The sequence below is a fragment of the Echinops telfairi genome, unplaced genomic scaffold (genome assembly GCF_000313985.2).
Source record: "Echinops telfairi isolate 266 unplaced genomic scaffold, ASM31398v2 ScPeMD7_3533;HRSCAF=4204_0, whole genome shotgun sequence".
NCBI classification, from domain to species: Eukaryota; Metazoa; Chordata; class Mammalia; order Afrosoricida; family Tenrecidae; genus Echinops; species Echinops telfairi.
Window position 1 is genome coordinate 11,683,951 of NW_022107431.1, and position 16,102 is coordinate 11,700,052.

General features: G+C 42.8%; 1 non-coding gene across 1 annotated transcript; it reads left to right on the forward strand.

The window, feature by feature from the left end:
* The first annotated feature begins 12,568 nt into the window (after positions 1–12,568).
* On the forward strand, positions 12,569–12,638 carry LOC115871085. Its single transcript, XR_004047072.1, has one exon. It is a non-coding gene; the product is annotated as a small nucleolar RNA SNORD38 (small nucleolar RNA).
* Positions 12,639–16,102: the final 3,464 nt, after the last annotated feature.

Genomic DNA, 16,102 nt, shown 5'->3' on the forward strand with positions numbered 1-16,102 from the left:
AGGACCATTGATTCACGCTCATTGGCTCTTGCTCATTCCTCTTGAAATGGCGGGATGTGCACAATTCTTTTTGGTATAGTGACTCTGTGTATCACTTCCATCTCCTTTGGATGCCTCCCCATCATTTAATATTTTACCCATAGAATCTATCAATGTTGCAACTTGAGGGTTGACTCTGAGTTTTTTCTTGAGTTATTTCAGTTTAAGGTAGGCTGAGCACATTCTACCTTTTGGGTTTTCTGTCTAGGTCTCTGCACAGTTCATGATAATATTTATTTTGCCTTCTTGGGCTACCCTTTGCAATTTTCTGGTCAGTTTCTTTCATATCTTCACTTATTTATTTTACATTAGCTACTCTATGATTAAAAGCAAGCTTCAGAGTTTCTTCTGACATCCATGCTGATCCTTTCTTTCTGTCTTTTAATAACCTTTTGTTTCCTTCAAGTATGATACGTTTGATGTTTTGCCACAGCTCTTCAGATCCTCCATCATTAGCGTTCAATATGTCAAATCTGTTTCTTAGATGTTCTGTAAGACTTGGGTGAATTTGAACTTAAAGGGCCTACAGACTTGTGGTAGCAAACCAGCATGTGAACCGACACGTGGAAGTTCCTCAGGGCTACCCAAAGTTTAGAGGACATGAGAAGTAGGAAATTTTGTACATGCTATGCACCTGGGGCACAATGCAAAGGATTAATGTACTCTGCTGTTACCCCAAAATTTGGAGGTTCCAATCTACCCAGTGGCTCTTCTGAAGATACTCTTGTAATCTACTTGCAACAATTCTATCATGGAGAAACCTATGGAACAATTCTCTTCTGATACAATTAGGGCCACCTGAGCCTAGGCTGAAGAATGGCAACTAGTTGATTTTGTGCAACTGAACTTGGGTTGCCAGGTAAGATTACATCCTTAGACAGTACGAGCCCAGGACTAGGTACAGGTAAGATTTTTATGACCAAAGAAATCAAAGAAAATAGGTATGTTCAGAATATATGACTGAGGATGAAGATAAGCACATCATAACAATGAAACGAGTCTTTTTAGAAGATATGTGTGGATCATGGGGATAGCCTATTTTAAATTTTTGCAGGATCTCCCCAGTTAATGTGTCCACCAACCTGTTAAGAACATGGCACCCGCACTTGAGTGGAGCTCAGAACTGACACCCTGTGTCTTGGAATCATGTTCACAGAGTGAAGGTCAGAAACACGGCCCTCACCATGGGGACGGAAGCAGCAGTTGGATCACATTTGCTGAGGGATAGAAAGGACCCCGGATAGGTAGCTCTTTCTCCATTTTGAGGCAATGGGTATTTGAATCAGGTGCATTTTTTAAATCGAAGAGGATTCATAGCACAGATTTCTAAACATGGGAATCTGTATATTCTACTTTATTTTGACTATGAAGCCCCCTGCTAGAGATGGTGGCCGAGAAACTGCATAGAAAACTCAAGAATACAAAGTTCTAGGCAGCGAGAAAAGGTACGAGATGAACTATTTTCAAATAAAGTATAACAACACAGGGGTTGGAGTTTACTAATCTAAAACCAGATCCTGTGGCGCTTAGGTTATTCTTGGTAGTTGTTCCAACATTTATGCTCAGAACTGGAAAGGGATTAGGGCCGAAAGTCTGGTATTGGCAGAGGGGAAGGCTCTCCACAACAGAGTTTACTTCTCTGTTATTTTTGTTGTAAACATATGGATGGCACAGCATTGACTTATCGGCATTTTTCATGTGTACAATTCAATGACATCATCTCCATCTATCATGCTGTCATTCCTCACTGATATTTATTGTCAAAATTCCATCACCACAAACAGAAACTCACTGCTTACACATTATTTCTTATGGTCCTCATCCCTCTCTCCACTGGTAACTGACATTAAACTCTTGTCTATGCATTTGTCTTCTGCTCTTTTGGCTAGTAGGTACCGCTCATACGGCCCCAGGTACAATGGAGCAAAACACTGCCTAGACATGAATCATCTTAGAAATCATTGCTGTGTTTTAGCCCATTATGGTAGCTACTGTGTTGATTCACCATATTGAAGGTCACCTTGTTTTTCATGACCCTCCATTTTACCAAGCATGATGTCCTTTTCCAGGGACAGGTCCCTCTGATAACGTGTCAGGGTATGTGAGCCAAAGTCTTGCTCTATTCCTTGTGAACATCACAAATCAAATGTGCCAGTTCTTCTCTGGTCTTCCTCATACACTGCACATAGCAAGGTAATGGAAAATACCATGGCTTGGGTCAGGCACATCTTACGGCTCAAAGTAACTTCTTGGCTTTTCCATTTTTAAAAGAAATCTTTTGAAGCATATTTTCCCATGCAACAAATCCTTTGATTTCTTCACGGCTGCTCTCATAGACAGTGAGTGTGGATCCAAGTAAAATTAAACCGTTGGCAAAAGCCATGATTTTCTCCACATATCATGATGCTGCTTATCGGTCCAGTTGTGAGGAATTTTGACTGCTAGCTGGCGGTGATTTGAATTCAGCGTAGTTCCAGAAAACTAAAGCAATGATGGGTCAAGATCTCCTCTTCAACAGAAAGGTGCCCAGGCTGGTTTCATACCCTTTTGCCTGCTACAAAGCCTCCTGCCTAAGAAGCGTTGACTAATTTTCTTTCATCACAAAAGGAGTTTGTAAACAAGAAAAATCGCAAAACAACACAGAGAAAGACCAACACGTTATTTACACAAAGTAGGCCACCTAGCAATCACCAAATCAGTGACTTGTGAAGTTCTGGAAACCCAGACGAGTCCAATAACTGAAGGGGGCAGCACTGAGGGAGATAGGAACCCAGGATCAGACATGCATCACCCACTGCATTCTACTGCATTTGCCCTGTTTCAACACAGTGAGGTAGGTCTGCTGTGGTTTCACAGCATGTGAAGGAAACCCCCTGTCCTCCTTTGCTACTGTGAAGCAGATGTACTACCTGATCTCCAGCAGATCAGGAACCCGGCTTTGGGCACCCCAAAGAAGCCCTGGCTTGGATCTCTTTGGAAGCCAAGCAGGAAACATCTGGAATTTAAGGTCAAAGGTTTTAGCTCTTGCTTCATATAAGCCCTCCTGGGCAGCACAGGATGGATATCCATCTTCAAACCTATGCCAGCAACTCTGGTTTTCACCCCCATTGTGCATGGAAAGTGTAGCCTAATCCAGTAAAGGATGGATGCGGTGCGTGGAGTCCTGTGCCCTAGGATGAAAAGTTTGGAACAGAGCACCTCATAACATTAATAGACAACTCTCATCTAACCTTGGAGTACTCTCTGAGCCTTTCACCTGCCCTAGCCTCTCCCAACATCACCTTCCTGTTGGCATGGCTTTCCAAGCTTTCAGTAGAAGGACATCAAGACATGGGGCAACCCAACAAAAATCCAGTCTCCTATGGCACATTGTTTTCAAAGTGGAGGAGTTTCAAAAGGACACTATGGCTGAAAAGCCAGATCTGATGGGCAAACATGAGGTAGTTCAATAATCTCTACACTCTAAATAGTTGTTCTTTCAGGAGAAAAATCAACAACAACAAATATTCCTGCTGTGCTGACCTGGAGCTGCCGCCAACTTATCCCTGAGATTGCTCATGTACCTGAGACACAGCACAGGAATGAGGGCCTTACAATCAGCATATACACAAATACACACCCAGAACGTTTATACTAGAAAAAAAGTATACATGCACAAGATACGTCATCCACACACAGTTAGTGCAGTTGGCATTCCGAAGAAAGTGGGACCCAAGGTGCGGTCACCCATGGGAGCACGTAAATAAAACCGTATCAGCCCCGAAGGAGGTGGAAATTTGCTTAGCAGCAGCAGGTCTGCAGCTGTCCCCAACCAGCCCTCTTTCGCCTGTCTATCATCTCCACCCACTGCTCGGGGCGGTTTGAAGAACCTTGTCCCAAGAGTGGGCTATGAGGAGCGCAGACAAGGGGAAAAGCCTGCCCTACCCCAAGAGAGTCCCTCCCGCAGAATGCACTGGCTATTGGTTGCGACCATCTTGAAAAGGGAAACTTCCCCACCCTGGTCACTATCAAAAACCAGAGATTCTGGGGGTGGAGCCTCAGAGAAAGCAGGCAGACTTGGGGGGGTTCTCCTAAAAGCCCTCCCTTGCATTTGGATAAAGTCTAGTGGGGCTTCCTTTGCTTCACTCCTTCCCACCCCAAGAGAAGAGAGGGTAACGCGCTGGGCCCCAGCCAGAGACATATGGCAATGCCAGCTGCCCCCTACCCACCTCTCCCACTATCTCCACTCTGCTGAGGGATGCCTGCTCCTTGAAATTTCCTGAGAACGAAAGGGTAGCTCCTGTCCCAGTGGCTCGATTCTGGGCCTCTAGGAGCAGGGCGGGGCTGGTTAGCTCTGCTTCTTCCTGAAAGTAAGCTGGCTTTCCCTGTGAGCTGGGGGTCTGCTGGGTCTTCAGCGGACAAGAGGCCACCGTCTGGCGGATGCTTTGGCAGAAGTGACACATCATAGGCCGGGGTGGGATGGTTGACACCTCCACAGTTGTAGCACCTGTCTCCCTCAGCCGCCTCTCACTCCCAATGCAGAACACCCCACCAGGACCTGTGATTCGGGGTGACTCCAGGCCCTTAGCAGACGTCTTTAAGGTGAACTCCACAGCTTCTCCCTCCTCCAGGCTCCGGGAGCCTCCACGCGCAGCTTGGACGTCAGAAAGCTGAACCCCATGAGTACATTGAACCACTTCCAGATGCCGGCCACCCCGTGCAGCAGCTGCGGTCCTCCACCATGTGGGCTGAGTCCTTGGGCGACTGGCCACCTTCTTGGACGCCACCGCGGTTTGGACCCGGAGCCCGTGTTCCTTGGCTGAGCCCGGAGGCAAAACGCGATGTCTAGTTTTTTGGAGACCGTGGTTTGCAGTTAGGTCTTAGACGCTCCACAGACACATTTCTTTAAAGAAAAATATTCTCAACGACGGAACATGGAGAAGCGCCAGGCACTTAGCTTATCTCTATTGGCAGACGAGAAAAAACAACTTCCAACTGATTTTCCGACACGGAGTTAGCAATCAACAAATATTTTCGGAGTCTTGCACACACACACACACGAAGATTTCTTTGAAAGAAGGTGCTGGGTAAACAGGATGTGCTCTTAAGAGTGAGTTGGACCTTGCTTCTCCGGGGAGTCATAATGTGGCTATTTCTACTCAATAGTATTACCTTCCGGAAGCGCCCTGGACCAGGTGGGAAATAAAACAAACGCCTTTGTGAAGGTGCTCAGAGAATGCTTTAAACTATTACCCAAACCAGTCTCACGGCTACCAAGTTGATTCTGACCCAAAGCCATCCTACAGAACTGCCCTGGTGGGTTTCAGGATGATGGACCCAGGCTGCAAGGATGGGCTCAGGCACAGCAACCAGGGTGAGGCTGGGGCAGGACTGTGCGGTGGTTCGGTCTGTTGTGCACAGGGTCGCTACGGGTCGGATCCCACTCGACGACCATCATCACCACCACACGAACAAATCTTTATGGGAGTAGAAAGCCTCGTCTTTCTCTTGTGAAGCAGTTGGTGGTTTCAAACGGCTCAGTTTGTGGATGAGCATCTAGACTTAAACCGTAACTTAAAGAAAGTAGCCTGGTTGAAATGGTGACTTCGTATTAAAGGATAAGGATTCCATTGTGTGTGTTGTGTGTGTACATGTGCCTGTTTGTAAGCTGGATTAAAAGCAATGTGACCGGTTAATCTGTTGGTTTTGCTCTCTATTATTGGACCTTTCGCTTCTCCCCAATCTCCATAATTTGGGGAGTGTTTGGAAAGTAATTAGCAAACATAACCCATCCAATCATACCAAGAGAGGCCACTGAGCACACCTATCTGACATGTCCCCGGAGCCCAGGTCTTTATCTCAGTTGATTGGGTTTTACAGAAAATGTTGGTGGGCTGGATCTCATGCCCTTCAACCACGGTATCTGGCTCTGCCATTTAAAGGGACCCTGCCATTCAAGGCTTTGTGTAATCTGTCCACAGATCCCCAGGCTAGGGGAGGGAGTCTGAGCCAGAGGGCTTGAGAGAGAGAGAGCCAAATTTGTCTCAGGAGGTGTCTAGATCCTGCAAGGGTGGGTTTTTCAATGTCCCTGGCTCCTCCTCTTTTTAAAAAATGTTTGCCTTCTCATTTTTAACACATCACATCCAAGGCGATTTGTTTTATTGGAAATACCGGTGCGCTTCTCCTGCTTTCCCTGAGACCGGAAAGAATGAGAGGTTATTATCATTTTGGCATACAAGAAAATGAATAACGTTGACCTGAAGTGATTATTTGAATGTTAAAGCAAACATGAAGTAGCCTTTTAAACTTTGCCCTTTGAGGGTGAGACTTCTTGAGGCAGGGGAAGAGGGGCTGTGTGTGTGTGTGTGTGTGTGTGTGTGTGTGTGTGTGTGTGTGTATTCCCTTCAGAGCCTGGCTCCAGTGACTTCCTAGAGCAGATGCCAGTGAGTTATCTGGATCAAAGCACCGCCCCCTCCCCACTCAGTCCTCTCCTGTGTTTCCTTCCACAGAGGAAAGGGGCCCACACCATTCATGCTGCCCACAGCATTATTCATCCTTTCGATTTTTTTTCTTTTTGAAATCATTTCATTGGGAGCTTGTACACCTCTTATCACTATCCATCTATCCACGTCAAGCACATTTGTTGCCATCATCATTCTCAAAACATTTATTTTCTACTTGAGCCCTTGGTATCCGCTCCTCATTTTCCCCTCCCGCAGGAATCCTTGATAGTTTATAAATTATTATTATTTTGTCATGTCTTACACTGTCCAATGTCTCCCGTCACCCACTTTTCTGTTGTCTGTGCCCCAGGGAGGAGGTTATATGTAGATCCTTGTGATAGAGTGCCCCAATCTCCCCCGCCTTCTCCTTATCCTCCTGGTATTTCTACCCTCATTATTGGTCCTGCAGGGCTTATCTGTCCAGGATTCCCTGTGTTTCCAGTTTCTGTCTGTGCCAGTGCACATCCTCTGGTCTAGCCAGATTTGTAAGGTAGAATTGGGATCATGATAGTGGGAGTGGGGGGTAGGGAAGAAGCATTTAGGAACTAGAGGAAAGTTGTATGTTTCATCGTTGCTACACTGCACCCTGACTAGCTTGTCTCCTCCCCGCAACCCCTCCATAAGGGGATGTCCAGTTTCCTACAGATGGTTCTCCACTCCACATTCCCCCTCATTCACAATGGTATGATTTTTTTGTTCTTTGATGCTCGATACCTGATCCCTTCCACACCTCGTGATCACACAGACTGGTGTGCTTCTCTGTGTGGGCTTTGGAATACCACGGGATAGATCTGCAGAGGACCAGCTAAAGGCCAGCTGCAGTGAAGAGGCCTTGCTACTTATGCTTGGCTCCCTTTCTTTGGGCATAGCCTCAACATGTTGAACACTTAACTCTTTTTTCCACTTTGTTTTTGGGTTTGGGGAGGCAGTGAGTCCATTCTGACTCATAGAGATGCTCTAGGACAGGCAGAAAAGTCCCTGTGAGTTTCTGAGAGTTTAACTTTTTACGAGAGTAGAAAGCCCCATCTTTCTCCTGTGGATAGTCTGGTGGTAGTGAACCGCTCATCTTCAGGTGAGCAGTCCATTTAGGTAACGACTGTGATACCAGGGCTACTGTCAAAAAAATAGACCATCTTCTAAAATTGCATATAGGGACAGAAATACCTTTTTCCACACTGTAAGCAACAACCAGGAACTGCAGTACTGTCCATTAACACCACAATGACACAGTTCTTCCTTGCCTGCCCTGTGAAGGTCTCTTCGTAGACCCAGTGAAAGAGTCGCTGGCCTCCTGAGCAGGAGCACTGGGAATGACCTTGTTACGTGTGACTTTTGTTAGGCTGATCACCAAATGGGCTTTCTAGGAGTCGGGTGACTAAGGGAAAACGTCCCATGATTTCATTTTTATGGGGCGCGTGTGCAGGGGCCCTGCTATAGCCTTGTTTCACTGGGCTTGGGATACTTTTTTCACATTTCCTGAAGTCTTTCCAGGGACTCCCATGTCACCAGCACAGAGTCACCACTGAAAGCTGAAATGAAACCTCATGTTTCTAATTAAATAGCCTTGTGAACCACTAGCTCACAGAGTGGCTCCCTTGTCTGAAGTTCAAGCATTTGACACTATCATGAAATAAGGATCTCAACTGTCCCAAATAAATGGAAGCCAAAGAGTCTTGGGCCTGAGTGCCCAGCTCCACCTTTTAGGAGCTCTTGACCTTGGTTACAAAGTTATGTGCCTTCAACCAACGGGAAGGGCTCTGTCTCCCTGAAGATCAGGAGGTTTTACCAAACGATGATATGGAACATCCCTTGCAGCTCCTTGAGAGAGTAGCTTTAATCAGATCCTCTTTCCCTCTCTTAACTCATTTCCACAACTGATTATTTTCTTCTCCAAGCTATTCATTTCTTAATTAAAAATAGTGAATCATAATGAGCCCTGCAGTCTGGGGCCAATGCTCTGATACCCCTTCTCATGACTGTACTTCCGGCAGCCCGGGTCCACTGCCAAGTCCCACGAGTGTGGGTGGTAATGTGTGTTCTTGTTTAATAAAGTACAACTCTTGTTTCTGTTCCAAGGGAGGGATCATTTCGCACTTGATGCTCATAAGAGGGAGAAATGGAGTGTTGGCTGTTGAAAACAGTCTGTGTTAGTGTTCTTCGCTGCTCCTCGAGGGGTCTGAATCATACCGACCCTCGCTCAGTCCATAGGAACCCTCTCCTTCTGTGGGCACATTCATCCTTCTCTGAAAGATGACCAAGGGGATTGCATGTGTCAGCCAGAAAGGACCGTCAACACCCAAAGCCACACTTACTGAATCGGGATCCATTCTGATTCCTAGTGATCCCCTAGGACAGAGAAGAACTACCCCATGAAGGCTGTCCATCTTTATAGAAGCAGACTGCTTCTTCTTTCTCCTTAGCATGACCTGTGGGTTTGAGCTACTATATAATAGTACTGTGGATTCTAAGACTTGATTCTTTATACAAATAAATTTTAGAATAAGTGCTCTTTGTTCCAGGGAGGCCTGCTGGCGTAGGGAGTTACGAGTTGGGCTGTTAACTGCAAGGTCAATGACTGTTTGAGGCCACCAGCTGCTCCACAGGAAAACGATAAGGCTTTCTATTCCCACAAAGATGCGCAGTCTCACAAATGCACAGGAGCAATTCTTTCTGTCTACTTGGTTACTGTGAGCTGGAACTGACTGGATGAAAGGGAGTTTGTGAGTTTTCTTGGTGGCTTACTCTTTACGCATAGAGTACATTATTTATCTTTCTGCCCACCTGCCAGACTCCCCACTCCTCTACCCTTCCACCACCCATCCTTCCACTCATTGTATCCATCTACCTATTTGCCTTTCTGCCTATCTATCTGCCCACCTAATATTTTGTCCCAGTATGTGGATTATCTTCTCAATTTCTTGTAGTATCTTTTGAGGAGCAGACACTTTAGTTTTGATGAAATCTAATTTGTGAAAAACTTTTCTTTACTGTTCAGTGCTTTTTGTGTACTAGGAAAGCATTCTTTATCCCAAGGCTGTGAACATATTATTTTTTAAATAAACCATTTTAGTTGGGGGTCTTACAGCTCTTAAAACAATCCATACATCAATTGTATGAAGTACATTTGTACATATGTTGCCATCAACATTTCCAAAACATTTTTTTTCTACTTAAGCCCTCGGTATCAGCTCCTCTTTTTCCCCTCCCTCCCCCATTCTCCCATCCTGATGAACTCTTGATAATTTATACATTTTTAAAATTTTCATATTTTATACTGTGCTCAGTTTTTAAAAAAAATCATTTTATTGGGGGCTTGTATAACTCTTATCACAATCCATCCATCCATCCATTGTATGCCAAGCACATTTGTTGCCCTCATCATTCTCAAAACATGTGCTTTCTACTTGAGCCCTTGGCATCAGCTCCTCATTTTTTCCCCTTCCTCCCTGCTGCCCCCTCCCTCATGAACCCTTGATAATTTATAAGTTATTATTATTTTGTCATATCTTACACTATCTAATGTCTCCCTTCATCCACTTTTCTCTTGTCCATCCCCCAGGGAAGAGGTTTTATGTAGATCCTTATAATTGCTTCCCACTTTCTACCGCGCCTTCCCTCCACTCTCACCACTGGTCCTGAAGGGATCATCTGTGCTGGATTCCATGTGTTTCCGGTTCCTATATGTACCAGTGTACATCTTCTGGTCTAGCCAGATTTGTAAGGTAGACTTGGGATCATGATAGTGGGTGGGGGGCAGGGGGGAAGAAGCATTTAAGAACTAGAGAAAAATAGAGTGTTTCATCATTGCTACACTGTTCCCTGACTGGCTTGTCTCCTCTTCTCCATGACCCTTCTGTAAGGGGATGTCCAGTTGCCTACAGATGGGCTTTGGTTCTCCACTCCACACTCCCCCTCATTCACAATGATATGATTATTTGGTTCTTTGATGTCTGATAACTGATGCCATCGACACCTTGTGATCACACAGGCTGGTGTGCTTCTTCCCTGTGGGCTTTGTGGCTTCTGAGCTACATTGCCGCTTGTTTACCTTCAGGCCTCTAAGACCCCAGACGCTACATCTTTTGATAGCCGGGCACCATCAGCTTTCTTCACCACATTTGCTATGCACACATTTGTCTTCAGTGATCGTGTCGGGAAGGTGAGCATCATAGAATGCCAGGTTAATAGAACAACGTGTTTTTGCATTGAGGGAGTACTTGAATAGAGACCCAATGTCCATCTGCTACCTTTATACTAAACCTATAAATATATGCATGTAGATCGATTTCCCCATCATTCTACATAAATATATTTACATATGTACTTGCCTGTATTTAGACCTATATAAATGCCCTTTGCCTCCTAGTTCTTTCTTCTATATCCTTTTACTTTCCTCTTGTCCCGCTATCATGCTCTGCCTTCATTTGGGTTTCAGTAATTTCTCTCAGTTACATTTTCCTTGATCAATCCCTACCAGGCCTCCTACACCCTCCTTGCCACTGATTTTGGATCTATTTGTTGTTCCCTTGTCCTTGGGTTGCTCAACACCATCTCTGGAGGAAATGAAGGTATTATTTGAATCTAATTATTTTAATTATAATAAATTTCATCCATATTTATTTCTAGAATTTTTATAATTCAAGCACTTATGTTGAAGTCTGCAGTCCATTTTATATTTTATCTTTGTGTATAATCTGATACATGGCTAGAAGTCCAGTTTTTCGAGATCATGTTTCAGGTGCTCTATCCAACATGATTGAAGGCAGATGGGTGTAATTGATCTCACTGTCTCCTTTATGCAAGCATAATAAACCAAATTGTCATTGTTGAGATACATTGGTGGCTGCTGAAAATTAACTGACCTGAGTTCGAATCTATTTCTAGAATCTATTCTGCTTCTGGAAGGAGCCATGATAGCATAATGATTTACTTTGGGCTGCTAACCTCAAAGCAAGCAGTTTGAAATCACCAGGCACTCTGCAGGAGAAAGACGAAACTTTCTACTCCCATAAAGATTTAATCGTGGAAACCCATAGGGGAAGTCCTACCTGTCCTATAGACTCACTATGAACTTCATTGTTCTATGTGTCTAGCCTTATATAGAAGTCACACCATCTTGATTTCTGTAGCTGCAGAGTAAGTCTTGAACCCATGTAGTGAAAGTCCTCTAATCTTCTTATTGTTCTTATACATGGTTTTGACTATATTCAAAGTGCTTTGCAGAGCTACTTGAAATTTAGGATAAATTATTGAATTTTTATCAAAGAGTCTGATGAGATTTTGATTAGGATGGTTTTGAAGCTGAAATCAATTTGGGGAAAATGCCTATTCTGATGATATCTATTTTATAAGCATGGTCTATCATGCTTTTTATTTATCTAGTTTATTTCTCTCAGCAGTGTTTAGCACTTTTCAGTGCGTGAGGTCTGTCACAAGTGTATTCCTGAGTGCTTTTTAGTTTTGTTCTATTTTGATGCTATCGTGAATTCCATTGTGTTTTAAAATTCAAATCCAATAATTTGTTGCTAATATAGAGTGATATACCTGATTTTTATATATAGTCCTGCAACACTGTCAAATGCAATGATCAAATTTTCCAGTTATTTTCCTCCCACTCTTGGGGGAAATGCTTGTTTTCTTAACATTTTCCATAAACACCTTATGTTTAGATAAAGAAACTTTCTTCTATTCCTAGTTTGCTGAGATATTTTGTTATTATGACTAGGTTGAATTATCTAAAATTTATCTTGTGCATCTATTGAAAGGCTTAAATGTATTTTCTTCTTTATTCTATTAATGTGATAGATATTGCATTGATTGATTGATTTTTAAATGTTGGACCAAACTTAAGAGTCCTTGGATAAACCCTAACTAGTTGTAGTAATGCCTTTTTAAATATATATTTCTACATTCTATTTGCTAATATTTGGTTGATGATTTTACATGTACAGTTACAAGGGATTTTTACTGTAGCTTTCTTTCCTGTAATCATTCATTTAGGTTTGGTAATATGAATAATGCTGGATCCACAAAAAGAGTTGGAATATGTTCAATGATGAAACCTTTGTCCAGTTCTGCTACTGATTTGACTTGTTGATAAAGTATTGTCTGAGGAAAAAAAAAAGAGTTGGAATATGTTTAACTTTCTTCCATTTTCCCAAGGTATTTTTGTTTAAAGATTGATATTATTATTTTTAAAAATATATTTTGTAGAATTCAAAGTTGAAACCAATGGGGTCTGGAGCTTTCCTTGTGAAAATATCTTAGTTGTGTATTCAATTCCTTAAAGGGTTACTCAAAATTTACAATTCTTAGATACTTAATTTGTTACCTTGTGTTTGATAGGAATACCATGCGTTCAATTTAATTTATCACATGTATTACCTATTTCTGTTTATAAACCTTCTAATAACTGAGAGAGAAGTAGTTAGATTTTATATCAACTTGCACTTGTGGAGAGGTGGATTCCAACCTGTCAATCAGGCCGCACGGCCTGATGATGCTACCTGGGAGGTGTGAGAGACACTGGGGATCACTCCTCTCTCTGTTTTTGCCCCTCTGCCTTCCTGCTTTCTGGAACTCTGTGCCAGCCTCCAGGGATAGCCCCATGTGGGCTGCCCAATCCTGAGAGCTGGAAGAGCCCTGCCAGGTTTCCACTGATCTTGGGGCCATGTGACTCTAAACCCACCAGACTGTGAGCCCCCTTTCCTGATTTACCTTTCAGCATCATTGGCCTGCAGCTACTTTTGTCTGAAGCGTGTCCCAGCCCACGTTGGACTTATGAATTTAAGTTGGACAGAACTGGGGCACCTTCTTGATGCAAACTTGCTCCTTCAAAGGTTCTTCCTTGTACATAGATAAGTGTAACTGGTTTGTTTCTCTAGGCAACCCAGCCTAACACAAGAGCCCTGGTGGAATAGTGAGTTATCTGTTGGGCTGTTGACTGCAAGGTCAGCAGTTTGAATCCAACACTTGTTCCACGGGGGAAAGATGAGCCTTTTTATTCTCATGAGCAGTTATAGTCTTGGAAACCCACGGGGCAGTTCTAATCTGTTCTCTAAAGTCACGTGATGGCAGTAATAAGTGAAATTATTTTTGTTGTATTTTGGTGGTAGCTCTTCTGAATTTGCTAATTTGTTGTTTGATATTTTTTCTCTTATCTATTTTAGTATATTCATCTTAATTTGTTTGCTAGAGGATTGTAACTTTGATTAACTTTTTTAAAGATCCAACCTTTTTCATTATTGTTTCCCTCTCTTCTCGTTGATTTTGAACTAATTTTTACTATACCCATTCATCTGTTCTTCTGGGGTTTGATTTACTCTTCCTTTTAAAATTATTAAGGTATAAACTTAGATTATTGATTTTATACCTTTCTAATTTTGAAATATAAGTACTTAAAGCCATAGCATTATGTAAGTGGTAATCACTAATGCTTTATGTTTCTATAACAATTCTTATGAAGAAGAGTGTGGCATCAGGATTGGAGGAAGGCTTATTAACAATCTGTAGTATGCAGATGAAACAACCTTATTTGCTAAAAGTGAAGAGGAATTGAAACACTTGCTGACGAAGACCAAAGATTGTAGCCTTCAGTGTGGGTTACAATTCAATGTAAGTAAGGATGACCACAATCCTCACAATCAGACCAATAGGGAACTTCATGAAAAATGGAAAACAGGTTGAAGTTGGCAAGGATTTTTTTCATACTTGGACCCATAATCAATCAACGCTCATGGAGGTAGCAGTCAGGAGATCAAAAGATGGATTGCATTAGATAAATCTGTTGCACACGATTTTTTAAAGTAGTGAAGAGCAATGCTGTTACTTTGAGAACTAAGATGTGCTTGACCCAAGTCATGGTATTCTCAGTTGCATCACATGCTTGTGAAAACTGGGCATTAAATAAAGAAGACTGTAGAAGAGTCTATACATTTGAATTGTGGTGATGGAAAAGGATATTGGACATACCATGGACTGCTGAAAGGACAAACCTATCTGTGTTGGAAGAAGTAAGGTCAGAGTGCTGCTCAGGGGCAAGGATGGTAAGCCTTCATCTTACAGATTTTGAACATGCTGTCAGGAGAGAGCAGTCCCCGGAGAAGGACATCCATATTTGGTAAAGTATAAGAGCAGGGAAAAGAGAAAGTCCCTCGATGAGGTGGATGGACACAGTGGCTGCATCAGGGAGCTCAGGCACAGGAACCATGGTGAGGAAAGGGTGGGATCATGCATGCCCTGCTTTGCTCTGTTGTACATAGGGTCCGTATGGATCAGGGATGACTTGATGGCACTTTACAACCACAACGATATTACAATTTAGTTCACAATATTTTTCTTTTCTCCCTCTACTCCGCCCCCACCCCATTTGATCTACTAGATATTTTAAACTATGCTATTTAATTTAGAAATATCTGGAGACTGACAGTCTAGGTAACTATTATTATTGGTTTATAATTCAGTTACCTTGTCATTAGAAAATGTATTTTATAAATTTCAATAGGACATTTATCATTTAAAGATAGTCTCGGTGAGGATTCGACATACATTTGAAGAGAATGTGCATTTTTGTTGTTGCATTGTGTATAAACATGTACTTTTGCAGTGTTGTCTGGAGAGGCCAGTCTAGGGACATCATGATTGGTAAGGTCGAAAGGAAGCAAAAAAGACCTTCAATGAGTGGATGGGCCCAGTGGCTGCAAAAACAAGCTCAAACAACAATAGTGATAAGGATGGTGACGGACCAGGCAGTGTTTCCTTCTGTTATACACATGCTTGCTATGAATCAGAATCAATGTCACAGCAGCAGGGGTGCAAATGTCAATTAGATGTCTGATAGTGTGGTTCAGATAACCTGTATCTTTACTAGCTTTCTTTTTAATGGCTTTATCCATTACTGATAGGGGAGAATAATAAAATCTTGCACTATGATTGTGAAGTTTGCTCTGATATCCGATTACCTTTTAATTCATTTCCCCACAAACCATATAAAGGCCCCTTTCTTATTTCTATACATTTTGCTTTTGGGAATTTGAAGTGCTATTATTTGGTGTTCCTGATGAGTTGGCCCCTTTATCATCATGTAATATTCCACATGCCATTTTATAATACCATGTGTCTTGAATTCTGCTTTTTCTATAGTGATGTTGCCTTGCTAACCCAATCCTCGCAGGTCGAGTGTGGCACCTTCGCTCCCTTTAGCTCTCAGCTTGTTCTCCGTTCCTCTGGTTCCCGTCCCCCACTTGTCTTTTGTTGCTTTGATTGTTTTCTGCTGCCTTCGGGCTAAAAGGAACATTTCCCAGTCTCCCGGGTTCGTTTGGTCCACTGAACCTTAGACACCCCCCCTCTACATCTTTTAAGGTGTCAGGGTCTAGTTAGCATCAAAACTGTTCCACATCTCCTACACCACCCCGATTCTTTCCTGTCCCACACGCCCTCCCAGAGCCCCTCACATCTCAAAGGTACCACTGCAATTGTTTACAGTTTTACTCATTCTACTCTAAGAACCCTGCTCAAGAATTAGCTTCTAAAAATCATCTTCATTCTTTTTTTTTTTTTTTAATTAATCAATTTATTGGGGC